Raw genomic sequence first — 27,259 nt, 5'->3', positions numbered from 1 at the left:
AGGAGCAGGCTCCCCAAAGGGAGCCCGATGTGGCTTGATCCCAGGACCCTGGGATCACAACTTGAGCTGAAGGCAGATGCTCAACCACCGGGCCACCCAGTCGTCCCAAAAAATCCATTTTTAAAGCAATTTAAACAATTGTTCTCCAATCTTGAGGTTGGGAAGGATTCCACAGGAGGAGAATGGGGCTGCACAGAAAGTCACTTAAACAAATTACCAGCCGCCTGGATCCCTCCTGGTCAGGTGGCCTCGGGTGGCCTCCTGCCCGCCCTTGGGGTGCCTCGTCCCCACCCCCGCCCCATTAGCTGTGATCTACCTGTCTGCACCTGCCGGGCCTCCTGCTCCTGGAGCACCTCCCCCTCCAGGCAGGGCCTGCGCACTGCTTCCCTTGGCTCTTGCTTGGCAGGCTTGGGTCTTGCACGACAGGAGGGAGGTCAGGCACTGGCCTGCAATGGTGAGCCGGCCGGGGTTTTGTGGACCTGGGGGCACCCCTGATCACCCCCCATCTCAGACAGAAGCCACATGGCCAAGGAGAGGATGCTTCTGACCAGCGTCTAAATCAGCACGTTCCCTCTTGTCCTTTACTTTAAAATTACATTTTATTGAAACAATATGCTAAGTGCATCATTCAAAGCCAGACGGCTCTTCGAGGTTTATCATAAACCATCATCTCTCTGCCTCCCCCTCTCTGGAAGCAAAGGCTTCCAACTTCCCATCTGTTTTGGTTCGGGTCTGATTTTATCAGCTTGGCATGTTCCTCCCTGTTTCCAAATGACATGCTCATCCTGTTGCCCTCGACGTGTGATTTTGGACACCACCTCTTGGCTTCCACGATGACAGCTGCGCGCTGAATTCTCTCCGGGCCCCACCACCCCTTCCTATTCACCTCCCCGTGTAGTGCGATCACGTCTTGGGTTACATTACTGTTCAAGATTTGTCAATATGTCAACGTATGAGGAAATCATTTACATGGAGTTTCATCAATAAATCGATTCTCCGTCCAATCGCAGCTGTGTCTCTGTCAATACTTCTCTCCATGGTAGGCTGTAGCCGTCCTTGAGCAAGGCGTTCTCTACTTGCCCTGGTGTTAAAACCTGTGTTTTGTTTGCTGGATTTTCTGTGTCCTGTCGCCAAATCTTCCCTGAGCTTTTCAACAAAGTGATGGGAGCACTGTTCAGCCTCCATGCTCCATGCAGCGGGGCTCCTCCAGCCCGGGTCCCTCGGGATGCCTCCTCCCACCTGCTGCCTGGGAAAGCCTCCCTGCCTCCCCTGATGAGTGCCTGTGTCCCAGAGCCCGGGCTTTCCTCTTTGCTGTCTCCTTTCCTCCTCTGGTGCATGTCCTTCGGGCCGTCCTGCAAAGGGGCATGGGCAGAGCCTTCCCTAGGGTGCCGGGTGGCCAGAGAGCTGGGTATAGAGTCGGGGGTGGTGGTGCACTCCTGGCCCGGGACGCTCCATCCTCTCCCTGCTTCCAAGGTGACCAGGGACAAGTCTGAATGCCCTCCGATGCCCGTGATCCTTTTTGGTGACTTCTTTCCATTGGCCTCTGGGAACTGTGCTCCCTGTGCCAGGAAATTTCATAGCAACATGCTGGGTGGCTCCACTTCGAGCCTTGCGCTGGGCGCTTGGAGCCCCTCGGGATCTGACACACGGCCTTCCCCGGGACGTGTGGGGTTCCCCATCTCTGGGGCCTCTGGTGGGCCTCCACCTCCCGTGTCCTCCCCCTCCACACCTTCTCTCCTGTTCTCCTTCCACTCAGGGTCCTCAGGTCCAGCTTCGCAGCGTCTAAGTCACTCGCGGGAACGTTTCCTTTCTCCACTTGTTCATTCTTCCAGGGCCGTGATCTGAATGAATGTGTGATCTTCTCTCTTCTCTTTGAGGGCCTCTCTCTCCTTCTGGAAGTTTCCTTGCCTCACTATTTAACGACAAGTCTCTTTCCCAGTTCGGGTTCGAGTGTCTGTCTTATGTCAGAGCCCTTCTCTGTGTGGCTGGCGACCCATGTAGATCGGTTCTGAGAGGCCCTGGTCTGGTGAGTGGCCCCTATTCTCCCCGCGGTGGCCGGCCCAGCGCAGAGCCCAGCGTGAGTCCCAGCGTGGACCCCGGCACAGCACAACCAGCATGCACGACGGGGCAGCCCTGGGCCCAGTGACAGGGGCAGAAATCCAGAGTGTGCAGGAGGTTGCAGATCATGGACTAGAGAGCCAGCCTGTTTCTGCACAAGGATCAACGTCAAGAAGGACGCGTATCAAAAAAGTTAATAGTGATCCTGATGCCTGGGTGGTGAGCCTTGAGGTGACTTCCACTCTCTTCTGTTTATTTTTCTGCATTATCTGAATGTTTTCCTGCAAACATGGGTTGCCTTTATAAAGCCATTTTCATCTTGGAGAAAAAGAAGCATGCACTTGAATGGTCCCCTAATTGGCTCCCCACAGCTTACAAGCAAAGCATCCCAGCATCCCGAGGAGGCATCAGGAGACTTCCCCGAGTGGCATGCCGGCTCCTCCTCCTCACCAACCTCGCCCTGCACCTGCTCATCCCCAAATTCACCGGGCCTTTGCACCCTCTGTCTTTGCTGCCTCCGTGCTCTGTCTCCTTCCCAGCTTCATCTGTGTTGGGGGCGCTGGGTCTTCTGGATGGGGGGCCTGGGGGCCGCTTCACCCACCCTTCCCAGCACGGCAAAGGACTCTGGCATATGGCTTAGGAAGAGATATTTGAGGGCGTGTGAACAGGACAGAGTAAATTTTACACGAGAGCAACAGAAGCAAACCGTGAGTTAGCATTTTTGTCTCTTTTCTGTGTGTGAGACAGAATAAGTATGTACGAGAATAATCATGGCTCAGTTGAAGTTAAGTGCAAAAAAACAAACCCTGGTTACAGACAAGTTAAGAATGGTTTATTTATCTGGGAAATTGGTGTTTTCCTTAACAAGTCAGTAAACGGTTGCTCAGACCTCGGGGTTTTCAAGGGTGTAACGTGTATAAATATCCACTCTGTTGTTAAAGTAACGTTTAAATACACGGAAGGAATCCATTTAGTGTTTCCTTTCCTTTCCCTCCCCTCCTTGTGAGAAAAGCTGGTTAATTGGGAGCTAATTTGCTTGGGAATTACTCAGGCCTTTTCAGTGTGAGCCCTGAGAGTAAGAGGCCTTGCTTCCAAGTCATAAAATTTCCACTCATAGCGGTGAGAGCTACAGGCTGGAGGAATAGCACACGCTGTTAGGAGTTGGATTTATTTTGCGGCACCAAGTTTTATCTTTCAGGTTTAGCTAAGTGTGTCTCCTCTGTCTGTTAAAAGCCGGGAGAGGGAACCTTGGGACCTGATCCCAGCCACAGAACCCCCAGCACACGGTGGAGCAGCCGTGTTGTTGGTGCGGACTGAGGGCGCCCCGTGTCCTGGTCTGGAGGGTGAAAGGGGGGTACCTGTGCCAGGCCTGCTGCTTCCTCAGCTCTGGTTGGGGTGAGGGTTGGGGAGGAGAAGGAAGCTAACATTTAGGGACCACCCATAGCCACCCCGGCCCTCAGGTCCACAGGGCACCCATGTGATTGCATTGGGCCTGTGGCTCCCGGAGAAGAGAGTGCATCTGGCCCGTGGGCTCTTGCAGAAGGAGGAGGAAGCCCAGCTGCTGTCAGCCTCTCTGGTGCTGAGACCCACAAGGCTGGGGCGCAGGGGGTGGGGGAAGACTGAGAAGGGTCTTTTCCTGGTCTGGCCTAGTGACAGGCCTGTGGGCCTTTGGATACCAGTCATCAGCCGGCTTGGGGGAGCCTGGTCCATCAAGGCCCATCTCCTGGAATGAATCCCAGGGCCCCAGGACAGAGGCAGGGGTGGGTCTGACAGATCACAGAGGGCTGCAGAGGCCTGGACCCCACAAAGCAGGCCTGCGGGCTTGTGCCTATCTGGTCTGTGCCCCCAGCCAAGTGACGGAACCAACATGACATGTTCCTTCTAAAGAGGAAACAACCCATTTCTCTTCATCTCCAAGGCTGACAGCGTGGAATGTCCTCTGGGCACAGAGCTCTCCAATGGAGGAGGAGGCCGGTGTCATTGGACAAACAGCCTGCAGTGCACCCCCACAGGGTGTGAGAAGTGGGGTGTGAGGGGTGAGTCAGACACGGGCCCTTCTGCTTGCCTGGCGGGGTGGAGTGTGATTTCTCAAAGTGTGCCTGAAGAAATGCAGATCCCAGAGCCTTATTTCTAAACAGAACAGAAACAGTTGTCTGGAGGAGTGGCCTGGGAATCTGCATCCCACACATGCCCTGATGGTCTAGGTGTGCTCAAGTCTGAGGACCCCTGTGCTGCAATGTCACTCCAATGCAGTGACAGTGGATGTATGGACAGACGCTTGAGTTTGTCAGCTGTCAGAAAGTGCTCAGGGCCTTCTGATAGGTGGAGTGCTGCCCTGAGAGGCAGGAGGCCACTGCTGGCTGGGTGGGGGCCCATCCTATAGGAGGCGGCATGTGGACGTGGTTCCGAAAGATGAAGAGTCTTGTAGAGACTGAGTTGCAGGGAGAGGACTATCCTTCCAGGTGGAGGAAATAGCACAAGCAAAGGCCCAGCGGCAAGGGGCTGGGTGGAGAGTCAGGTGGGGGCTGGTGGACAATCAGGTGAAAAGATGGGGTGAAGAACCGGGGTGGGGGGTATCTGGTGGAGAATCAGGTGGGATCTGATGGAGAATCAGGTGGTATCTGATAAAGAATCAGGGGACAAGTGGTGGAGAATCAGGTTGGGGCTGGTGGGGAATTAAGGGCTGTATATTTGGGCTGGAACCCACACTCCTCATGGGGAGATATTGGGGGGCTGAGTTGTCCTAAAATGAAGTCTTTAGGTAAGAGATGGGCCCTGAGGGAGGAGGTTCAGCAGAGCCCGAGTCCTGGCAGGTCTGGGGATGATCCCTGCCCTCCGGGCACTCTGGATGGCAAGTGCAAGGAGCAGCATCCTGGGCCTGACCAGAGTGGGAGCAGCTTGCAGAGTGAGCAGAGCCCCGGGGTTCAGGCCCAGCCTGCCCCATTTGCATTCTTCCCTTGCATTGTCTCTCCTCACCCCAGTCAACCCCTGCTGGATTTAAGACCCAGATCAAGGACCACATTGCATCAATTAGCTCTGGGCACAACAATGCTGCATAAGAAGTCATCACGACAGAGTGTCTTCCAGCAGAAAATGTTTCTTTCTTGTGCACAACTCTGCAGTTGGCTAGGGCTCAGCTGCTCCATGCTGAGCACAGGGGGGCCTAGCTCCAGACAGTGGGCTCACTTCACTTCTACCCCATGTGTCCCCCATTCCAGGAGCAGCAGACCACCCAGACTTGTCATTCTCATGGTGGAGGCTGGAAGCTTCCAGACAGAAAAGCAGAATCATGCACTTATGGCTTTGGCTCAGAATGCACACACTGTCATTTTCACTCATACTCCACTGTCCAAAGCAAGTCCATGGCCAGGCCCAGTAGCCCTATGGTGCCCATGGGGGGATGGAGGGGCCTTTGCCATACTGTAGGCTGCCTTCTCTACAAAGTTCTCCTGGATCCCTGAGAGAGAGACAGCCGCCCCCTCTGAGTCCCATGCTCCCATTCCATCACACCTTACAAGCGGCCATGGCCATCTGTCTGTGTGCACACTGAGCTCCCTGAGGGCAGAGGCTGCCTTGACCCATTATGACCCTCCACGTGAGCGCAGAGGCAGTGCTTCCTGAGGGGTGGAAGGAGGGAGGGAGGGAGAGCCACAAGCAGAGAGGAATGAAACCAGAGGATGGAGCGAAGCCTCTGGAGGGGCTGGGGGAGGGCCTGCACTTCTAGGCTCTCTTGCTGCCGCTGACTGCAGAGGCAGCTCATCACCCAGGGAGCCTGGTGCAGCTGCCCTGTGAGCCAGGCCTGCCTTTTGGAAGCAGCCTGTCGGGAAAACACTTGCTTTGCAAACTCGCTCTTTCCTCTGCTGGCAACCTGAGAGAGCTGCCTTTCTCTCTTCCTCTCACTTCCTCTCTCATCCTCAGAATCCCTGACTCTGCCCGCGGGGTGTGGGAGGTGGGCCTGGAGAAGAGGAGCTGGCACACGGGAGCACCCACGGTGTCCCGGGAGCACCTGTGGAACGGAGCTGAGCCACCCCAGGCTCTGAACACAAAGGGACTTGCTTTTATCATGAAAAATGTGAGCCTGGATCTCAACACCTCCGAACGCCTTTGAAAGGAGTAATTGCTTGACTGCAATTATTTTAGGAGGTTTAACTGAGCCACATGGGTGCTTTTTAAGAATACTTCTTGAGCTAAAATTCCGCCCACAGCCCCCAAGGGTGGGGGCCCTGACAGGTGCCCAGAGGCCTGCATCTGAGTGGTGCTGTGGACACTTGGCTCAGCTGTGCCCCAAGAGGGGGTCTCAGGAGGGGATTCTGGTGAGGAAGCCAGAGCCACCCAGGGAGGCAGAGGGACCTGGTTGCCAGGGAAATGGCCTCCCTTGCACTCTGAGGGAGCTGGTCACCTCCTGGCAAGCACTGGGCAGGCTGAGGGGCGCTGCATTGGCGGGGGAGCAGGGACATTGGGTATGGGAGAGGAAACAGTGATTTTCTTCATGAGCCTCCGGGTCCTTGCTGGTCAAATGGGGCAGGAACCGTCCTTACCAGGTTCTTGCAGGGAGTATGTAAGAAAGCGCCTGTCAAATACCTACCACAGGGCTGACACAGAATGCACCCCCCACCCCAGATGCCCGCTCATCTGTCTGGCTCTGGGAGCCGTTTGCCTTCTGAGTCAGGGGTCATGTTGGGAACACCAGCTTGGAGCCTCTGGAGAAACTTCTGGCATGCACCCCAAACAAAGCAAAAGGAGACGCAAACTGAACCTGCCGAGTCACCTGAGGATGCATCCCGTGGCCCGGATGTGGGCAGACACTTCAAGAAAAGTGCCAGGTGATGATTTACCTGAGAATCCACCCAAAAGCAATTAACCGCAATTTATAAAAGTGGCCGGGAAAGACGAGCAGTGAGCAGTGAGCAGTGAGCACAGTTAGTAGAAGTTGCTGGGACTCTGTCGCTGTCACAGTGCTCCAGCACACGCTGGCTTCCCCAGTTTTCACGTCCTGCTCGAGAAGGTGTTCTGGAGAGTGGGGTCATGTGTCACGCCGGCCATGGGCGCAGGGGACAGGTGCCCTCGCCCGAGGCTGTGCAGGGTGGCGGGACCAACAGGCTGCCTCTGCGTGGCCCCCATGCCCTCCCCAATCCTCGCGTCCCCCCTACCCAGGATCCCCACAGGAGGGACGGCAGTGACCAAAGGGAACCGAGAGAGTTGGGGTGCGGTAGGCTCACACCAGCAGCTGCCGAGCGCCCCATGGCTCGTCCCTTTCCACCGAGGGCCCGGGGCTGACATCAGAGCGCAGGCAGGCTCCATGCTGGGGCCACCAGGTCAAGGGCCCATGGTGCTAACCATCACGGCGTCCCACCTCGCTGAGAGCAGCATCCCTGAGCCCCTTCCCAAGGCCCAGGACACTTCCTCGAGGTGGTCGCGGCCGGCCGACCCAGCCCCCGTGGCTGCTGGGAAGCTCGGGGCCAGTCGCGTCTCAGGGCCGCGTCCAAGGTGCATAGGCCTGCGGCAGCCCCTCCCCAGGGTCGGCTCCTGCGGGTCCCTGGGACCAGAAAGCGCGCTGCTCCTTCACTCTTGGAAATCGGTCCGGGCTTAGGCGCCCAGGCTGTTTATCATGGGCTGCTGTCCTTGGCGCGCTCGGAGGGCAGAGTCCAGCACAGCCATAAAAAAGGGCCTCTGGGCAGGTGGTATTGACCAGTGCAAACTTCTTTCTCATTTACGGTGTCGTTTAAATCAAAACGTCCCCAGCTGGTGCGGCTGTCATCTCTGTCTTACCAGGGAGGAAAAGTCATGCTGCCGCAGGAACACTTCAGTCCCCACGGCCACGTGACTCCTTGTTCGCCGAGGACTCCCACTCACAGGCCTAGCGGACCCACGCAGAGCTGGCTCCTGGTGCCCCCTCCTGCTCTCCTCAGGCCTCAGAGCCCCCAGCGCAACCCCGTCCACGAGAGGAGCTCTCAGGAGTGGACTGCAGCACCTGCCGGAGCCCTAGCCTCTGGCCACTGACGCTTGTGGGTGGTCACCAGCTGGTGACGTCTGCCTGCCTTCCAGAGCCACCGAGGGAGGGACCCTGGAGTCCCCACCGCAGGGGTCCACCGCCCGCCCATGTGCGGGTCACACGTTCCTCCGAGCCACAGCAGGGGCGCACGGCGGGAGGTTGTCCCCCTCGCCCACGAAGGAGGCTGGGGCAAGCCATCCAAGAGCTCCCACTTAGGAGAGTCTGGCTGGTTTCTGGGAGCACTCGCTCCGGCATCTGCACTTCTCACCAGGCAACGGCAGTTTGCCCAAATGCTCTTACCGGGCACCGTGACTCTTCCGGTTCATCTGCCGCTCGAGCCACAGTGATGGAGGCGCAGTGCCCGGCACCAGCGGGAGGACCTGTCCCCTCCACTCCGGTCACAGCCTGCGCGAGACCCACCTCGGCTGTGTCCACGGGGCTCCCCACAGCAGCTCATTGTGGGTGGGATGCAGGTGGCTTTTGTGTTCTTCGCTTTTTCTTATGTTTTCCCAAGTTTCTAGGATAAAAATGTCTTATTTTTATGATCAGAAAAGAAAAAAAGCAAGATGAGGCTTCATGGTGTTGGAGACTTACCACATCCCTCACAGTCCTGTGGGGAAAGCCTCGTGTCACTGGCTGGTGGTCTCATGGCCTAGCCCCGGAGACTGGAATGAGCCCCCCAGCAGGCATGGTGGCCTTGCCTCCTCCCACTGAGGCCACCACTCCCTGCCTGTGGCTGGTCAGCAGTGGGGGCAGCCGGCTGGGTCCACCCCACACCGCTGCCCTCCACACAGGAGGGATCTGCTGTCCTCTCCACCTGCTGCAACCCTAGAGCCCTGATCCAGTCGAGGTGGGGGTTCCCCCAATAAGTGGACCCAGTGGCAGGCTGCCTCTCTCTCTCTCTCTCTCTGCCCAGGACTCAGGTGGGAAAGCCCCAGCCCCTCCTTCTAGGGAGCGTGTGGCACAAACTTTGTTGCTTCCTCTGTGATGCCTGGTGACCCCGAACCCTGGAGCCCAGGACACATGCAGGGCACGTGCTGGCCCTGGCATCTCCCATAGCCTCCCTCTCCTCCTGGCACCACTGCCCTCCCACCTATCCCTCAGAGTAGACCATGACATCTTGTCTCTGGATTCTCCCAGGACATGATATCCACCCTCTCATAGGGTCCCCTTTTTCCCTAAAGGAGGGTCCTGAAGCTCGGAGGGGGAGCAATGACCTTCCTGGGGTCTTACAGGGGTCAGACGTCAATGCCAGAGTTGCTGGTGCCCTTGGAAGAGGCTTCCTCTTCCCCTCCCTGCCTCTGTCAGCCGGGTAACCCACCCAGGGCACAGGGCACGGTTGTGGCCTCACCTGACATTCCTGCCCCTGAGATGGGGGAAACGAGGGGAAAGTTTCTGACTCCCCCCAGAAAAGAAACCCCACCTGGGCAGAAGCTCTTTCCCTCTTAGCTGCTTAGAGAACTTTGCTTTCTGCAGTGCCTGTTGGCTTGCAGGGCTGTTTGGGCAAATGTGCATCTCCCACTAGACTGACCTGCTCCAGGGTGAGACTGTACCTGCCTCCGCTCCGCATGGATGGAGCCCAGTCTGTTCTTACCTACCTTGTCGGCTCATCCCCCTGCCATTCCCCCAGGGCCAGAGTGGGAGTCACAGTATAGACCCACAGAGGACTTCACCCCACCAGGTCTCGAACCCCCAGAGGTGGTCTGGATGGTCATGAGGGCCCACCTGGGATACCTCAGAAACAGGTGAAGCAGCATTGCCACTCCCATGATGGAGGCCACTTGGCTCACTTTTTCATACTCATTCATTCATCCATCCATCCACCCACCCAACCACCCACCCATCCATCCATCCATCCATCCATCCATCCACCTATCCATCCATCCATCCTTTATCCATCCACCTATCCACCACCCACACATCCATCCAATCTACCCACCCATCCATCATCCATCTATCCACCTATCCACCTATCCACCCATCCATCCATTTATCCATCTACCTATCCCACCATCCATCACCCACACATCCATCCATCCATCCATCCATCCATCATCCAGTAGCCACCCATTCATCACTCATTAGTAGGTACTGGCCACCCCCCTGTGTCAGGGATTGATGAATAAAGCATGGGCCCTGCTCTCTCCAGAGGCCTCAGAACTATCTATGGCTCCCCAGTTGTTTGACACCTCCCTGTTCCCTGTGGCCAAATGTAGAGAAAGCTTGTTGCTTTTTGGTGGATCCCATCCCTTGTATTTCAGTGGCTACTTAACCTAATCTAAAGCTTTGGCCTTGGTGGAATTGATTTCAAGGGAGAAGGAAATAATATTCCATTAAAGTCACTGAAAAATTGATCATGTAATTTCTGTGCGATCTCAGAGGTGGAGATGCTAACGACCGTGTGGACTGAATTTCTGTCCTTGTGCTGCTCAAGGTTCTTGTCAAGCTGAGGCTAAGAGCTGCTTCGGCAGAGTGGGGGGTGGGGGGGAATGAGGAGAATGGGGCAAACGGGGCAGGCAATGAATATTTAAAGCTCTGGGATTCCTGGGTGCAGACTTTCGTTCCCAGTGTGCTTCTTGCTGTGCTCCTCCCTGTAAAGCACACGGCTCGGCCCCGATGCCCTGACAGCGCAGCTCCAACTGGGCCCGGCCCCGGGGAAGCATGCGAGGTGGTAAAGGACCCAGGCCACGTGCTCCCTTGGGACCTGCCCCCGGGCACCAGGCTCCTTTCCACTTACTTTCCAGTGGCCACCACTGGTTGGAATGCTGGGTTCTCTCCCCCCCTGCACATCTGACACCACGACCCCCAACCTTTGTTGTCGAGGTCCCCCAAAGAGCAGCATGCACAGACCCTCCCCCCAAAAGACACAAATGGGGGGCAGGTGGGGTCCTCATCCTTTGGCTTCTCAATCCACCACACCCTCTGCTCCTGGTCCCCTGCACTCCCAAGGGGGGTGCTCACAGGGCCGCTGCCTCTGCCTCCTCAGCCCAGACCCCTATCTGTCCCCTGAAGGTGTCCACCGTCTCGGCTTCCTGGGCCTCGGAGAGCACTCTGTCACGTTCACATTTGCCATCTATGCCGATGCTGGAGACATGGATGTGCCAGGGCGCTTACAAAGGATACCTCCTTGGGCGGGACCTGGCTGGTGGGGGAGGCTGGGGGTTTACACTGGAAATCTCTCTCCTCTGCTCACTTTGCTGTTAACCTCAACTGCTCTAGAACATTCTGCCCAGGTACCTGACAACGCTCAGCTGGTACCAGCATGACCCTGAGCTTTCACAAGTGTTCCCCTTGACTTTAGCATTTTCCTCCCACGGCCACATTGCGGGGAAGGTGGCAGAGGCCAGGGGCCACTCCCTACCCCTGACCCCCACCACTGACCCTAGGGGCATCTGCAGTGCGGCACCAGGGCAGAGGTGACAGGCAGGAGGGCCAAGCTGCCCAGCCCTCCCGGGCCAGGCCTTGGTCCTGCAGACACAGCGGGATGAGGGTGGATGTAGGTGGTGGGCCTGGGACCCACACCGTGGACGTGTCAGGGCAAGGAGGAGCCCGTCCCCCACTGCTGGCTTCTCCCCAGCTGCTGCCCTGTGATCCTAAATGCAGGGAGAGAACGGGTCCCCCGTGACAGGCTCACCGGCCGCGACTTCTGGGCCGACAGCCGCTCTGTCCTGCTTAACACGGACGGGGTTGCTCATCCAGCACGCTGGCCTAGCCGAGCATTTCCCGCCTTCCACTGTGAGAGGAAGGGGCAATTAGAATGAAGAAATCAAATTCACAAGCAGAATTGCTTCCTTGGGTTTGACTCCCACCCTGGCCTGTCTCCTTCACAGCGTGTCTGGGGACCTGGGCTCATTCCCGGCCCAGGTAGGACACGGTGGGGCTCTGAGCGGAACCAAGGGTCAGCAAACAAGCCCTCGTGGAAGTGGGTCCTTGGTTCAGGAACGGTTGACCTGACCGAGCTCCTCCCCGGCCGGGCACAGCCCTGCTGCAGGTCCGGGTTCTCGGGTCCCTCTAGAAGCGTGTGTGCAGGGCCGACCACAGGTCTCCAGGCCGTAGCTGCTCGGATCATCCGGTTTCAGCACCGTGGTTCCAGGAGCTTGGATCCGAAGACCCCAGGTACACAGCGCCATCTGCACGAAGCTGCGGCCCCCTGGGGCTCTGGGACTCTAGTACCCACCATCCGCTTCCACCATGAGCTCCCTGATGGGGAGACGGTCCTCCGCGCACCCGCACCTCTTCCTGGGACCCAGTGCAAGTGTCCCAGAACAGTACCCAGATCTGAGTACAGGTTTTCTGGAATAAGGGGGAGCGTGGGCTCCTCACTGCACTGAGCCGCAGTGGGGACAGGCTCACCCCTTCCCTTGCCCCCGGAGGCGAGCCTCTGCGGCTGAGGGAGCCCCTTTGCAGAGCCGCATGTACGCCCTGGGACCTGGAGCTGACAGGCTGTGTGCCTTCCAGACCAGAGAAGAGCAGCTGCTGTTTCCAAGGAAACTTCTGCGCTTCTCCAGACATCAATGGGCCATTCTTCATCATCCTGTCTCCTCCCCAGGCTCACCGAGGACAGAGGCAGCGACACAGGAAGCGGGTGAGCATATTTCTGGAGGCTGGACTGCCCGCCTTCGACCCGACAGGGGTGCTTATTAGAGGGCGCTGCATCCTGACACAGCAGCCACGACTTGCCTTGGCGCTGTGCTGGCCAGGCTGCCTGGTCCCAGAGACCCTGCAGGAGCCAAGCCTCCTCCAAAGGTTGAATTTGCAATTCACAATTTACTAGCAAGGCAGAGAGTGTGACCCAGAAGGTAGCCTCCCCTCTGTGGGCTCTGTCACTTCCTCGCTGTGTGTCTCCAGGCAAGTTTCTGAACATCTCTGGGCCTCTGCTCCTCATCTGTGAAATTGGGATGATCACAGTGTCTACCTCAGAGGGTTGGTTTCCAGGCCAAATAAGTTAATGGATGTACACACCTGCCCCTGGTTTAGGACAAATTCTCAATAAACAGGAGCTGGCTACTGAGTGAGACATTCACTACCCATGGGAGGGGTGAGACATGGGGAGGCTTCCAGAGAACTCAGCAGGTGCACAGCACACGGGCAGGTGTGGTAAGTACCCCATGAAGGAGGGACACCTGCCCTCCTGGGAAGACACCTGCTCTCCATCTCCTCCCCCATCCCCATCCCTGAGTCGTGCTTCAGGCTCAGGCTTGACCAGCCTCCAGGGGCTCCAGGTGCCCTTGAGGAGGCACCAAACCTCTCCCCACAGGCGTCCCTGCATCCCCAGCTCCTTCACCGAGGAAAATGGAGACGATCTCATTTCTTAAGATATTTGCTTTCTCAAAAACCTCCAAAAGTATAATTTTGGGGGAAGGAATTTCACAGATCAAACATCTCATAGGCCTTTAGAGACTTCTCTTCAAGTAATGAGATGCAGTTAGGAGCCTGGAGCAGAGGCCAAGGACCATCATCTGAGGAAGCCCGGCACCACCATCCCTGTGCCCCAGGGAGTTACGAGGGTCAGGTCTCCTGTCCTTCAGTCAGTGGTGGTGTCATCCCAAAGCCCTGGACCCCACGCACAGCAAAGCTGCTCTGATCAAAGCCAGTGGGGCTTTAAGATGCCCAAATCCTAATAAAATCTGCCCCACTCTTGGCCATGCAGACTGGGTGTCTGGAAACAAACCACCAACAGAGATGTGGGCTCAGGTTGTGCCTTCTGGGTTCAGATCCTGGCCCAGACTCCCAGGCGACTCCTCACACCCCGTGCTGGGGACATCAGGCCCTGCAGAGGACTCAGCATCAGACAGTACTTGAAGAACTCAGTAGGATGAGGAATCCGATGTTCAGACTGTGGTCTCTGGCCGTGTCCACACCTGGGGGTCTCATGGCTCAGACCTGTGGGTAACCACACCCATCATTTACCTGCTCTGGGCTAGGCTTTGCTTGGTGTGCTGTCATGGAGGGTGGCGAGGACCTGCAGCGCTCCTCGGGGAGGGGCCATCCCCTAGGATGTGGCCACCAGGACCTCTCAGCTGCAGGTGCCAGGACTAGACACAGCCTGAGATTCTGAAGGCTGGTGTCACTGGGTTCTGGGGACAGGACAGACCCAGGGAAGCTGGAGCTCAAGACTTAGAGACTAAGCAGCGGCTGCCCTTCTGTCCCAGCACTGGATGCTGTTCACTGCAGGACATGGCTGAGTGTCACTGTGTCTTCCCAGCTCAGCAGCCCCGTGGCTCTGGAGGATTCTGTTTGCACTCGGGCCAGTGACTGTTGAGGGGGAGGAGTTGTCACATGCCCAAGTGGGAACCGTGGGAGTGTGGGGCTCAGACCCCCAGAGGAAAGGAAAGACATGGGGAGAGGAGAAGAAAGAGAGGAGAGGCCACAAGCAAGACATGCCCGGGCGAGAGGGGATTTGGGGCCACTCTCAGAGCCTAAGCCACATTGGGTATGGGGGTGCACACAGAAGCCTCTGTGGTGTCCTCCATCAGAGGCCGGGGACTTCACCCAACGGTTCCGTGACACTTGACTGAATCCCCCTCACTCAGCTGAAGCAAAGTAGAAGGAGCACAGAGGATGATGTGCCCAGGTGCTTGGGGGAGCAACCCCAATTTACCAGAACCTCAGGCCCCGGGCGCCCCAGAGCTCACAGGAGCCATGGGCCAGGATTGGTGCCCTTGGGGACCCTCGGTCCCTGAGCATATGGGGCCCAGCGTGGGCAGGCCAGGCAGACCCCAGGCAGCTGGGAGGGGGAAGCAGATGGGCTGGGAGTTTGGGGGCAAGGGGGCGAGGCTGGTACAGGGACACCGTAGGCTCGTCCCATGAGTGGCAGGCCGAGCAGTCGGCTTTGGCGTTGGGATGGACTTTGGGGTGTGGGGATGCGGTGGCAAGGCTGCCAATGTTCACAGCCAGCCTGGTGACCCCACCCAGACCCGCCTCTCCTGGAGCCTGGTTTGGCTTGGAAGCGTAAGGACTCGTGGAGGTTTAGCAGGTCAGGATACTTAAACACTGTTGAGGGCTGGCCCCACCAGTGCGAGGCGCCTACTCTTCGCCACAGCCCTGGGATTCCCAGGAGACTCCCCATGACCACTGGGCAAACGAGTTTGCTTCTTCCTTTGCTCCAATCACATCACGCAGAAGTGCTCCTTCCCGACCATGACCTGTGATACCCACATTTTCCTGTGGCTTCCCATGACATCACTCTATGACATCACCACTCCTCTCTCAACGCTTCTGGGTTATAACACCCTTTCTGGGACACCTGGGTGGTGCAGCAGTTGAGCGTCTGCCTTCGGCTCAGTGTTAACCCTGGGGTCCTGGGATCGAGTCCCTCATCGGGTTCCCCGCAGGGAGCCTGCTTCTCCCTCTGCCTGTGTCTATGCCTCTCTCTCTGTGTGTGTCTCATGAATAAATAAATAAAATCTAAAAAAAATTAATAATAATAAACAAAAAAATACCCTTTCTGCAGGGTGGACCAGGAGCTCTGCAGGCCTGTCCCTCAGTGCCATCCTGGGCCTTCCCCCTCTCCAAAAATCCAGCACTGATTTGAGCTTCCACTTCTTGGGTGGCCAGCAGGGCTGCCCTGCTGGGGCTGGGGTGTGAGAGCAGTGCTGACCCTTGATAAAGCCACTCACCATGTTTCTTTGGAAGTGCAGAGACACAAACCAATTATACTGCTTCCTCCAAGGAGCCCTCCCAGATTCTCCAGGCAGGAGAGACATGCCCTGGCAGCTCCCACAGTACCTTCTGTGGTCCCTTAACTGGTAATCATGTGCCACTTGACGCTTCCCCACTGGGCTGAGAACTCCTCTAGGGTGGGGTCCCAGACTGTGGCCCAGGTGGGCTCTGCTCCCTTGAGCTTCGGCAAAGAGACCTCTCCCCATCCCAGTCCTCGGGCTCCTAATGTCCCAGGAGCTTGGCCAGCCTGACAGGGAAAGTGGGAGGAGACGTGCCCTCTGGATGGCATAGAAGGTCCTCACCAGGGAGCCCCACTTGCTCCTTAGCCCCTGCTTGGTGGTGCTCTTTGCCGTGAGAGCCCGTGATCCTGCATGCCTCTTGTGCGTGTGGACATCTTGTCTGAAAGCCCAGTGGCCACAGTGCAGAACTGTCAAATTCCAGCCGGGGGGCATGTTCCCCAGAGAGCCTTTCCGTGGGAGCTGGAGCGGTCTCCCCGTTTTCCCCAGCGCTGTAAGGATCAAAAGTGAAATGGGTGGTGGCCGCCATTAGTGACGGGGACAGAAGCCAATTCTGCTCATCACTAACCACCCTGCCTGTGAATCGTGTGACCCACCACTTGTGAACTTTGACCCCCACCAAGGATCAACACGGGCTGACACAGTGAGCACTAGCTCCCCGGGCAGTACACAGAGCACGGCGTGGGCATCTCACATCTGAGTCCCAGCCCAGGTCTGTGGGCCCAGGGTGGTTGCCTGCCTCCTGGTGACCTGGTCACCTCTACCAGGTCATTGAGAGAATGGACCCCTTCAGTGACTTTCAAACCTGCTTCAGGCACAGAAGTTGTTTCTCAAAATCCTCTGCAGTCATGATGTGGTCCAGGAGCTCAGAGCGCCGGGCCTGCCCTGCAGGGCAATCTCGGCTCCACCGAGCAGAGCCGGAGCCCGGCCTGAGGCCCCGCGGCCCAGCTTCAGCAGGAGCGTGCCTGGAAGCTGCCTGCCTGCTGCTGAGGGGGTCTGACGCCCGCCCACCTCGGAAGCCGCCCGCAGCTTAGACGCAACCGGCCGGCACTGGGCGTCAGGTGACACTGCGGCCAGCAGGCCCGGCTTTCCTCGACTGTGCTCCTCTCCTGTGGCTGCCATAACAGGTGTCACAAACTCAGCAGCTCTGGCGCTGCACATTTATCACGTCGCGGTTCCCCGTGGGCTCGGCCTCTAGACTCCGGGTGCAGCACCAGCTCCTCCCCGGTCTCCAGCCTGCTGGTCTACCCTGAAGATGTCAGCCTTGCCAGGCCCACGATCATGTGAGCCAATCCCTCAAAATAACTCTCCCTGCCCCTGTCCGTACACGGCTCCTGCTGGTCTGTTATATACGCGGCTGTGGCACTGAGGCCCCACGTCCTTGTGGACTGTCAGCCCGGCTCACTCGGCCTCTTAAGGCTGTGCCTGAACTCGGCACGTTGCCCGTCCACCTTCCCTCCAACAATGGCAGGCTTGATGGCCGGTTGATGGCAGGCTTTGTTCACAGGCCACCGTCGGGCCTGGCAGTGGGGTCAGGTCCCAGTAGGAGGGGAGCAATAGGAGCGTGTGTTCCTCATGGAAAACCAAGGTGCTCTGCCCAGAAGGATGAGGGTTCCGGGTGGGTGCTGGCAGGGACAGGGACTCACACCAGCAGGATGATCCTGGGGCTTGAAGAAGGGGCTGCCTTCAGTGAGTGGACAGTGAGGCAGCCCTGGGATAGTCCCACGGGACTCAGGACCACCCAGGCCGGAAGGGCTGAGCAGAGAGCACTGCTGGGCCCTGGAGAGAAGGCTGTGGTTGTAGCTGAGGGACAGGGCAGCCCCATAGAAGCCACAGCCTCCTCCTCTCCATCCCATCCTCCTCTCTCTGGGAGCCTTCCTGTTGTCCAGATGCAACAAGAAGCCTGAGGACAGGGCCCCCTGGCAGCAGGCACCAGGCCGGAGGGCAGGTGGTGGGAAGGGTCTGCAGGGGCAGAGAACAGCCCTCACGCAGCCGAGCCCCTGCTCCCCAAGCGGCAGCTTAACGAGAACTGTTCACAGCCCGTGCGAAAGAAGCCATAAAACACGCCTGCAAGACACAAAGAGACCCAAAATAGGGAGGTCAGGACATTCCAGCATCATCAAGATGTCAGTTCTTTCTAATTTAAGGTATAAGTTTAATGTGATCCTAATAAAAATTCCAGTGAACATTTTTCTATGGAGCTAGCATTGATACTAAAGTTCATATGGAAAAATAAACATGCCAGAATAGCCAAGGAGAAGGGGAAGTGCTGTGTCGGGGCGGGGGTGTGTTTGACTGGCCCCAGCAGAGGATAAACTGCAGCAGGAGTGGCCTGGAGCTCGGGGTGGGGCTGGCCCAGTAGAGGGGGGCCTCCGAGAGGTAGCCCCAGGGCAGAGGAGGCGCCTCGGTCTCCAGCAGCAGCTGTGATCTTCCAAATAAAACCGTGCTGGGACAAGTACATAATCGTTTGGAAAAAGATAAAATGAGATCCATTTCTCACATGAAGATAAGAATAAACTCACAAAATCAGAGATTAAGTGCATAAGGTTTAAATATACAAATCCCGGAAGCAAACGAAGGTGAATCTTTCTACAAGCAGAGTGTAGGGAAGGGATTTCTGAACGTGAGTAAAAAGCCAGATCCAATGAAAGAAAGTCTCAACAAATTTGTCTGCAAAAACACAGCATTTGCAGTGGAAAAAGATAGGCAAAATTAAAAGATGAATAAACTAGGAGAAAATATTTGGAACTTGCTTTGTAAATAAAAGGGTAATACCTCTAACATGCAAAGAACTTTTAAAAGGTGAGAAAGAAAAACACAAAAATCATATAGAAACGTGAACAAAGTGCATGAGAAACGATTCCCAGAAAAGGGAATGTGAATGGTCCTTGGAAGCATGACGAGGGGTCCAACTTCACTCCTGCAAGAGATGCACAGTGAGGTCACTCGAGGTCTCGCGTCCCACCTGCTCACACTGCAGGAGGACCTGCGGGGGGACAGAGCATGGCAGGCACCGTGGTGGGGACCCAGAGTGGTAGCCTGCGGAAGAACGACTTCTAACAGATGGACAGGTGTTTGCTCCTCTGACCTGGAGATCCCACCTCCAGGGATTTACCTGGAAGATACACCTCCAGCAACATAAAATATTCGCTACCACATTGCTTGTCATTGCCAAACAGTGAGAGCTGTGTGTGCAAGTTGGCACCAGACTCAAAGGCAACAAAATAAAAAACAAACAGGCAGGACTGTCTCAGAGTAGAAGGCTCCTGAACAGCACAGGAAATCAACAAAATGAAAAGACAAGCTATGGATGCAGAAAAAACACTTGCAAATCATATATGTGATTACAGGTTAATGTCCAAGATATGTAAAGAACTCACACAGCTCATTAGCCAGGAGGGAAGGAAGGAAGGAAGGAAGGAAGGAAGGAAGGAAGGAAGGAAGGAAGGAAGGAAGGAAGGAAGGATCAATCCTTACAAAATGGATGGAGGAGCATGTGAGGGTGCTCTGGCTGTGGCATCTGTCACCCCTGTGATCGCCAGCGTTGATTCAACTGATCCAGCTGGCTTGGGGATGTCCCCGTCCTCCCTCACCGCTCCATGTGTGTCTCCCATGAAGCTGTGTGCTTGGCCAGAGAGGATGACCTTCCCCAGTAGAGGACCATCCTTTGGTCAAGGATATACCAGTAGCTCCACTCCCCTGCTCTCAAGCTCTCAAGCTCCATTTGTAGGAGAGTGTATGATAGTCAAGCTTCCAAGACTCCAGACACATCCAAATGAGGCACTACATGTAGCAGTCCACCTTCCAAAAAAAAAAAAGAAAAAAAGAAAGAAAGAAAGAAAGAAAGAAAGAAAGAAAGAAAGAAAGAAAGAAAGAAAAGAAGGAAAGAAAGAAAAAAGGAGAGAGGAGTGAAACAGACATTTTTCTAAAGAAAACATACAGATGGCTAACAGACATGTGGAAAGATGCTCATCATCCATCATCACCGGGGAGAAGCACACCAAAACCACAGTGAGACACCACCTCACCGGTCAAGATGGTGATTGACAACAAGACAAGAGCAGGTGCTGGGCAGGAGTGGAGAGGGGACCCTCGCACACTGCTGGTGGGGTGGAAAATGGTGCAGCCACTCTGCAGAACAGGATGGAGGCTCTTGCAAACAAAGAAGATAGGATTTCTCTGTGATCCAGCAGTCGCACCGCTTGGTACATCTCCAAAGGGAATGAAAACAGGATGTCCCAGCGGGACCTGCGCCCCACGCTCGCTGCAGCAGGGTTCACAGCAGGTGGGACGTGGAAGCAACCTGAGTGGGCTGTTCGCACAACATAAACGGAGCAGGGGGCATTCTACTGAGTGACATAAGCCAAGGGGAGAGTGACTAGTCCTGCATGCTATCACTTATATGTGGAAACCGAAACAAAGCCAAACTCCTAGAAACAGGGCTTAGAAGGGCGGTGGCCGGTGCTGGCGGGCAGCAGTTGGCCAAAGGGCACGGACTTTCACCTGTAAGACGAATGAGGTCTGAGGACCTTGCTTGAAGAGTGACAACTGAGGGTGATGCCACCGTGTTGTAAAATTGAAATTTGCTAAGAAAGTAGAACTTAAATCTCACCCAAAAAAGAGATAAATACTAGATAAATATGTGAGGGGCCAGATGTGTTGGTTAAGTCAATGGGCAATCTTTCCACGGTGTGTCGGTGCATCAGATCATCACGATGTCCTCTTAAAATGTCTTATAGTTTTATTTGTCAGCAGACCTTGGCAAAGCTGAAGACCTGCTGCAAGCACCTGCATGTGGGGGAAGCAGCAGGCAAACTGCACACACGTGGGTGGGCACCACCGAGACAGCGCCGAGGCTGGGCTCCCAGAGTGGTGGGGTCTTGACTATATTTCACATAAAGAACAGACAGGGAAAAGAACTAGTGCAAATTCCTGTGGGGCTCAGTACTGATCTGTGTACCATCTGTCCTGCACACCGTCTGAGGGGAGGGGTGGGGAAAAGTGAACACACATTCAGAATAATGTTTTTCTCTCACAGTGAAATGGGCAAAGCAACTCTGAAGACACTGTGGGTATATTACAGGATTACAGTGAGATGACCTGTCCATGTTGTTGGAAGAAGGGATGCAAGCACAGCCCAGGCAGGGCAGGAAGAGCCCCTGTGGAGAGGGACCATGTGAAGTCATGATCTGAGATGTGCACATGTGAGGCTTTGTGTGTGTCTGTGTGTTCACATACATGCGTGTGCATGTACACAGTCCCTGTGATCTGCTGAGGGCCTGAGGACCCTGTGCTGTGACTCTGGGCTCCAAGAGCTTAGTTTCTAATACATTTCCCACTGAAAGGAACCTGGGCTTCTTGGAGAAATGGCTGATATTAGGACTGGGCAGGAAAAGCACAAAATGAGGCTAGAACATCTTATTATACCAGAAAGTAAAGAAGTGCTAAAAAAAAATGTGGTGTGTCACAAAGACTCAGGGGCCAGCTTGATGAGGCTTCCCTAGCCAGAGTTCAGTGTGATCTGAGCACCAGAATAGTGAAGTGCAGCAGTGGGTTGTAGATGCTGCTGCTGATGGTGGGGGATGGATAGGTGGGTGAGCATGTAGATGGTACATTGTTAGATGGATACATACTTACATACATACATGGATAGAAAGATGGATGGCAGATGGGTAAATAGATGGAGAGATGGTGGATGAATGCATGGATGATGGAGAAATGGATGGTTGGATGGCAGAGGAATGGTGTCTGGAGGGTTGGATGGATGGATCAATGGTGGATGGATGGTGGGTGGATGGATGGATGGATGGATGGATGGTTGGATGAATGGGTGGTGGATGAATGGGTGAATGACAGATGGTAGATGGATGGATGGTGGATGGATGTTTGTTTTTTTTTTTTTTTTAAATTTTTTTTAAAATTTTTATTTATTTATGATAGTCACAGAGAGAGAGAGAGAGAGGCAGAGACACAGGCAGAGGGAGAAGCAGGCTCCATGCACCGGGAGCCTGACGTGGGATTCGATCCCGGGTCTCCAGGATCGCGCCCTGGGCCAAAGGCAGGCGCTAAACCACTGCGCCACCCAGGGATCCCGTGGATGGATGTTTGGATGGATGCGTGGATTGATGGTGGATGGATGGATGGATGGATGGTTCAATGGATGGATGGATGGATGGTGGATGAATGGTGAATGGTAGATGGATAAGTGGTGGATGAAAGGATGGAGGGATTGATGGATGGTGGATGGACAGATGGGTGGTTAGCAGAGGAGATGAGAGAGATGTGGCTACAGTAGGGTGATAGAAGCCAACTGATTAAAATGGAGGAAGTGCTGGGTTTGAAAAATCAACATTTTGTGGCTAACGATGGGATCAGCAAGAGTCATTAAAGGAGCTACATCTCGGGGGAAATTTTGGTGAGAAGCAGACTATTTCCATGGTCTTAATGTGTCTCCCTACTAGACTGTTCATCAGTTGCAAGGAAATGAAGGGTAATTACATAGCAGACAACTCAGACAGTTCCTTGACCAGCTCATCAAAAATAACACAACCAGTGAGAGGCCTCTCGTGCTCTGGAGGAGGAACCTGGAGAGAGATACATCATGTGTGTCATAGCAGCTGAGAATGTATACACCGAGTCCAATCATGAGGAAACATCAGAAAACCCAAAACAAGTACTGTTCTACTAAGAAAAGCAGTGTATTCTTCAAAAATGTCAGTGACATAAAAGACAAAAAAAAAAAAAAAAAAAGAAAGAAAAGAAAAAGAGAAAAAAAAAAGTCTATGGGAATGCTCCAGATGAAAGAAAGCCAAAGAGGCAAGACAAACAGATGATCACCTGACCCGAGTGTGGTCCTGGGCTGAAGAGGGAGGCTGTAAAGGGTGCCGTCAGGGCAGCTGGCAGACCGGGATTGCGAGGGCTGGACTGCAGACAGGGCCACCTTTCTGTGGCTCTGCAAGACCATAGCCCTGTCTCCAAGGGTGAGAGGCCATGATGCTTGCAGCTTGGTCTGAGATAGTTCAGAGAAATCACACCCCTCCATGTGGAGGGGGACAGGGGGAGGGAGGGAGGAAGAGGAGGAGGGAGACGAGGACGGAGACGAGGAGGGAGGGGAGAGAGAGAGAGAGAACAAATGATAAATGGGGTAAAATGTTAGCAATAATTGAATGCAGGTAAAAGGTATATGGTGTTCTCTGTACTATTTTTATTCCTGTAACTTTTCTGCAGTTTGAAATTATTTCCAAATGACATGTTAAAAGAAAAAAAAGGCAACCACCTGCTTTCCTGCCGCGTGTAAGTGAGGTTCTCGGATTTACACGCGTGTAAATCTCTGCTATTTGTAGCCAGCCCTCGCCCCCTGCCCAGCAGCCCTTCAGGAACCCTTCAGATAAATGATACCAGAACACCCCAGCATAAGAATAATACAATGTGTGTAGCAAAACAGTCATCATCTGCTATAATAACGGACCCCTGTGCGCACAGCACTTAGTTTATGGAGCATTTACCAGATCCTATTTGATGTGCACAGCGGTCCTGACATACCTGCAGAACGGGTAAGAGTCGTGTTATATAAATCACGCCTTAATAAAGTTGTCAAACAGTTATAAAAGGTGGGGGTGGTTAAGCTATTTATTTGGCTAGGCTGTGGTAAAGATGCCATGGGATCTGGCAGTTATAGGTTTGGGGATTCTAGAACAATTTCTGAAGCTGTGGTCCTTCAGAATCAGCCAGGGGCCTGGCCCTTTGTGGGATCCTGGGCTGGAGCTCGGAGCACACAGCTGGCATCGGAGAGGTGCTGTGCCCCGGTCGTGTCCACTATTGCCAGATTCCCCATGAGGAAGTGGGGTCGGGGCAGAGATCCCTCCCAGCTGGGTGCCACCCCGCAGGGCTCAGACCCATGGCATCCCTGGTGGAGGCTGTCACCGGGGGAGGGGACGGAGACCCGGCAGTGACATGGCAGAGACAGGATCCCATCCCCACCCTGTAGGACCCCAAATCCTGCTCAGAGGCACCACCAGGCCTGCCTTCACAATAGATGAAGGGCACGTATCTGCCCTTCATTTGCACCATGACCTTGCACCTTGCACCAGCAATGATGTTTTTTAGCAGAGAACCCCAGTTTTGGAAGACTTACATGTACCAAATGGTACTTTCTAGGTGATAAGCAACCATAGTCAAAATGAATGTGTTTTCCTTTTAAAAAGTGTAACCGAGGACAGAGGCGCAGTCCAATGCAGAGGGCCCCTTGTCTGTGGAAATGGGTACAGCAGAGAGGGGGCTCCCCGCCCCCTGTCACTCAATGCACATTCATGACAGTAAACCATTTGTAGACGTGCCCCTGGGTGGCTACCGAAAGTCAGCCCTTGGGGAGGACATGCACGTGCGCACGCAAGCACGTGCCCATGCACACACACACACACACACACACACACACACTCTGACTCCATCGGGGTTGGGGGTGGGGGAGCTACCTGACAGGCAGCATCTGAACAGCACCTGGGGAGCAGTGAAGTCTCTGGGAACCCAGCCACACCACAGCTCTGGGCCTGCAGTGGGCCCTGGGCACGCTGCTGGTGACAGATGGGGTTTCCACTGGAGCTTTGGATACTGGGTCCCAGCCCCTGACCATCGCCTGGACACCAGGCAGGGGTCCTGCAGGCCACACCTGTCCATACACAGCAACAAATGCAGAAGCGCAAAGGAAGGTGGCATTACAAAGCCTCCAGACAGATGTGTGATGTGTGCTCCTTGCCACCATGTGCCACCAGGAGTCCCAGTTTCCTGGCACTGATGGTGGGCCCACAGCCTGGCGGGGCTCCTTCTGTGTGTCAGGCTCTGTGCCAGATGCCGGACATGCTCCAGTCCTGTGGCTGCTTCCAGCAGCCTGAGGAGGGACCGCCATGGTTTGAAGGTTTCTGTACCCCTAAATTCACATGTTGAAATCCTGGTTCCCAGTGCGACGGTGTTAGGAGGTGGCCCTTTAGGAGGTGCTTGGGTCATGAGGGTGGAGCTTCTGGATGGGCCAGTGCCTTATAATAGAGTCCGCAGAGAGCCCCCCAGACCTTCCATCTTGTGAGGACTCAGGGAGAAGATGCTAGTACCAGGAAGAGGGTCCTCACCAGAACCTGACCTCAGCATGAGGACACCTTGATGTTGGACCCCAATTCTCCAGAACTGTGACTGCCAAGTGTCTGCAGCCAGAATGGACTGCGGTACCATGACCAAACGCAGGCACAGACGACCCACAAGGGCACGGGGAGTTCAAGTGGCTGCTCAAGGTCACATGGAGGCTACACCACCCAGAGCCGGGGCCACGGCCATAATTGCCTGGGCAGCCGGGATGTAGAAGGCTATTTGCCTGCCTCCCTCGGGGCTTGGGTTGTAGAAAGAGCCGGCAGGTCCAGCCTGACCCTTGGGGTTCCTGTCCCGCCTCTGGCTCTGATTGGGTGGCTGCATTGTTTTGTGCCGCAGTTTCTTCCATACAGAGGGGGCGACAGGGACCATCTTGAGGGGTGGCTGTGAAAATGAGATCATGCAGTTGAAAGGTCTGGGCCTCAGGGGGTTCCCCAAAACATGACTTCCCCAGAAGCCCACATGATGGTCCCAGCAGGAAGCAAAGGTTCCCCAGCTCCTGTGCCCTGCTAATTGAATAAATATTCATCTGTGTTGAGTATGGGAGTACAGTGGTTTCCATGGATACCCACTCCTAATGGCTTAATTAGACAAGGGCTTGGGTTTTCCAAGGCCTGCACGCACCCCAGCGCTGATGTGAGCACCCCCACCCCACAGGGCCAGTCCCTGCTGACTTCTCCCTGGAAACAGCAGAAAGAGGGTGGCCTGTGGGTCCTGGGCTGGAGTAGGAGCTCACAAATACAAATTGGTTCCCCCCATATGTGGCTTTGGTGACATCTGCGCTGAGCCCAAACCCAGCCCCGAGTCCCTGGGACCTAGCACCTGCCGGGTGCTGGACGCCATCTGCCCTGGCTGGTTTCCACCGTGCCCTCCCCACCGTTTGTCACATGCTCGGAGTGTGGGGTCCAGAACCCAGGCCCCCTGTGGCCACTGGTCAGGATGAGGAGGCTGCAGGAAAGCACAGGTGCATCGCCAGGAAGGTGGGCCTGGGGGAACACCTGGTCTGAACAGCCCATGAGTCTGCCCACCTGTGCTCAGGAAGCGGGTGCGGGCCACACCCCTCTGACCTCTAAACCTCACCCGAGTACTTGCCCTTGGCAGCATCCAACCGGAGATGTGCTGGGAATGGTGTGCCCCCAGGGAGCTGGAGGGCAGGGGCCAAGGAGGCAGACCTGTGCTGAGTGGCCCACAGACCTTGTGGCCCTTGACCTGAGCCTGCGCTGGACCTGGAGATACCTGGGCCTCTGTTCGCACCTCGGGGAATGAGAGGTTCAGGCTCTCTGGGGAACCTCTGGAGTATATGGGGCACACTGGCCGGGGAGCTCCGCCCAGCTGCAGGTGAGGCCTGGGGCAGCTGGCTGGGCAGGCAGCAAGGGCTAGGCTGGAAACCTGGATGCTCCCCAAGGTGGAGCACAGATGTGAGGAGAGAGCAGGCCCATCCTTGACCCCTCCCGACAGGCTGGCCCCTCGGGGTGCTGGTCTTCTTCCTAGATTCCAGTGCGTGTACTGTTTTCACTTAGACAGCATGGGGCTGGGACCCAGGATGCCCCAGTGCGCACACAGCCCCCGAGGGGAATGCTCCTCTGCAGAATTTCTAACAAAACTGAAGCAGCAATGAAGGGCTGTCGGGACAGCCTCAGAATCTGAGTAGGCAGTCAGGTGGGGTTCACCGCCTTGGTCTCAGCTAATCCTCAAGGTGCCCTACGGCGGGCTTGCTCAGCCAGGCCACCGGTGCACACAGGTGCAGGTGCAGATATGGTGCCCGATAGGGTGGGGGTGAGAGCCGACCCTCTGTCGCTGGGAAGCCTGAAAGTGCCTTCAGTAGCCATATCCCGTCCCTCAGATTTGCCAGGAGCTTCCCTCGCCTCAGCTAGTGCAGGGTCAGGAAGCAGATGGTGCACTTGCAGGGTCATGGGAGGAGGTGATTGTGTGTGCAGGGGTGGGGGACGATGGGGGCCCATAGGGAGACCAGTGATGGGGCAGCTGGGGCAGCGCTGGGTCTGGGAATGTGCACAGAAGGTAGGGTTCTTCCCCCTGGGGCTCCTTGCTGGCTCGTTCGTCACTCACTCACTGATGCACGAATGGTCCTTCTGAAGGACTCCACTCACTGCTGAGCCTGAGATGCTGCAGGTGAAGCACCTGGTCTCTGCCCTGAGGATCCCTAAGCTCATGGAGAGGCACCCAGGAGAGAGTGAAGGGGTCTTGGCCGCCTTCAGGTGTCCTTAGGAGCCCCAGGAGGGCTTCCTGGAAGAGGCAGCTGAGCTGAATTTGATAGCTGAGGAAGAGGAGGAAGGATAGCTGTGGAGGGCAGAGCAGGAAGGGTGCACACCTGAGGAGGTATGCAAGTGGGGAGGCACAGGGGTTATTGGGGATGAGCAGAACGCTTGGTGGCTGGAAG

Source organism: Canis lupus, chromosome 3 (assembly GCF_003254725.2).
Source record: "Canis lupus dingo isolate Sandy chromosome 3, ASM325472v2, whole genome shotgun sequence".
In the NCBI taxonomy this organism is placed as follows: domain Eukaryota; kingdom Metazoa; phylum Chordata; class Mammalia; order Carnivora; family Canidae; genus Canis; species Canis lupus.
This window is presented reverse-complemented; position numbering follows the sequence as displayed.